Consider the following 2,500-nt stretch of genomic DNA (forward strand, 5'->3'; position numbering starts at 1 on the left):
AGAACATGGAATAATCTAAAGAACCGTTTCCACTGTAAAGTAACTTTAGTGGAAATATTCTCCATCAGTGAGCGTTCAGGAACATGTACAGTTCAGCATCTGCTCATATCAACACATAACCAACACATCCCTGAGCTCTCTACAACATCTCCTGAGCGCCTCAGAAATACAGCAACATGAAGATCAACACATTATGGTGAAGTTACTGAGAGAGAGTTTTACCTGCTCGCGTCTCCTGAAGAGTGTGACGCCACTGCAGAACCAGCAGGAGTTTATGACCGAGAGAGCCACACCTCTCTCACACACACACACACACGGTTCATTCATGCACACTTTCATTGATACAGCTCTGTCACTGGCGCACACACACACACACACACACACACAGTCAGAGCGTCTGCTCGATGCGTCTCAACATGTCAGACCTCAAACAGACAGACAGAAGGAAATCTGGAAATCTGCCCCCAAACAAACATTTCCCACCGCACAGTGTATTATGCATGTTTTCCTTTTCATATATCATACATCCTTCTGCTATATTTTACACCTGTTAACAGTCTCTGCTAAATGTCCTTCGTGTTTTCATATTCAGCATCTTAAGCTGCAGTTACTGCATGAAAGGGGCTGTGGAAATATAAGGTTTTATTATTAACTTTGAAGAATTAATTGCAGAAATTGCAACCGCTCTGGATCCACACACACAACTGTCACATTTCATCTAATATGATATTAATTTTGTATTGTCATAACGAGCAGACGTTGTTATTGTGTCTGTGTAACTGAACAAACAAGCATTTCTCTAAACATGTCAAACTATATGTACTGTGAAAACACTAAACAAATAAACTTGAATTGAATTATTAATAAAATAGCATCATCATTCCTATTTATAATTTTTAAATATATTATTACAGTTTTTTACAATCACTTTGCCACTATTTTCAGAACCTTGATGTCATTTTTCACAACTCTAGACACAAAACTCACAGCGGTTATCACTTGTAACACAGGCTGTCTAATGTTCAAAACACTGCATTGTGCATTCACGCACTTGCACAATCATTGATTCAAAAAACAAATTTACTGTGAAATACCATTGAAACACAACTATAGATCACACACACACACGCATAGTTTCACTGTGTCATTGTTCGTACAATCATTAAATATTGTAGAACACAAAAGGTGATCCAGGTTTCATTATGGTCTACATGTACAGTAACACATCTCTGTAACAGCACTGCAGTCGTAGAGAGAATACACACATAGTGGAATCACTGAACAAAGTGTGTAATATAGTGATGCAAAACACTACAGTGCAATCACAACACAGGTTTATTGGAATCAAAGCAAAAATATGAAATATTACAGTAGGCTACATCCATGGATATTGTAGTCTAATTGGTCCATGCTCCACGCTAATTGGTGACAATGAATCTCGATATCTTAAAACTGTCATGATTTACTGTAAACATGGAAGATTGTGTGTGTGTTTCCACACAAAAATGCACATTTTTCAAAACTCTAACCCTTTTCTCGATTGCTTGGATACAATACACATAAAGCTTAGATAATTTGTTCATTCAACACAAATCCCCTGTTCAATATGACACAACTTAACATCACAGTACGACTATTTCTAAAGGCAAATCACACATTACATTTCAAATGAGTGTCTATTCATTTCCTTCAGTGATCTAACTATCCACTGACACAACTGCTCAACATGATAAGGAACTGTTGCGTTACTCTTAATGTGGAAAACACACACACAATCTTCCATGTTTACAGTAAATCATGACAGTTTTAAGATAACGAGATTCATTGTCACCAATTAGCGTGGAGCATGAACCAATTAGACTACAATATCCATGGATGTAGCCTACTGTAATATTTCATATTTTTGCTTTGATTCCAATAAACCTGTGTTGTGATTGCACTGTAGTGTTTTGCATCACTATATTACACACTTTGTTCAGTGATTCCACTATGTGTGTATTCTCTCTACGACTGCAGTGCTTTCACAGAGATGTGTTACTGTACATGTAGGACCATAATGAAACCTGGATCACCTTTTGTGTTCTACAATATTTAATGATAATTTTGATCATTGGTTGTGAGTTTTGTGACTAGAGTTGTGAAAAATAGAGTTGTGAAAAATGACATCAAGGTTCTGGAAATAGTAACAAAGTGATTGTATTATTAATTACTGTTTTTGTTTTGTTTTCAGTTACTGTTTTGATTGTCATATTCATTTCCGTATGTTACTTTAGTGAAAACTATGTTTCGGTGGAGGCTTTTAATCTCTTCACTGCCTCTTCCTGCAAAGTAAAAAATGAGTTAATTCTAATGAGAGAAAGTGAGCAGAAGAAGACAGAACTGTAGACGAGACCGACGGCAACAAACACACACCGTTTCCACAAACACACACTGTCAACATGTTCAAACCTGATAGACATCTGACATATCTGAAGCACTTCCAGCTGTGTGCGTGTGTGTG

At 36.9% G+C, this 2,500-nt stretch overlaps 1 protein-coding gene across 1 annotated transcript in view; it reads right to left on the reverse strand.

Annotated features, from left to right (window-relative positions):
• Positions 1-394, reverse strand: part of sp6 (Sp6 transcription factor) — a 7,316-nt gene extending 6,922 nt beyond the window's left edge. The window contains exon 1 of the mRNA XM_056264241.1: positions 223-394. The gene's annotated coding sequence lies outside the window, so the exon portion shown is untranslated. The remainder of the gene's footprint in view (positions 1-222) is intronic.
• Positions 395-2,500: the final 2,106 nt, after the last annotated feature.

Source organism: Rhinichthys klamathensis, unplaced genomic scaffold (assembly GCF_029890125.1).
Source record: "Rhinichthys klamathensis goyatoka isolate OS25496 unplaced genomic scaffold, OSU_Roscu_1.1 h1tg000219l_1, whole genome shotgun sequence".
Classification (NCBI taxonomy): domain Eukaryota; kingdom Metazoa; phylum Chordata; class Actinopteri; order Cypriniformes; family Leuciscidae; genus Rhinichthys; species Rhinichthys klamathensis.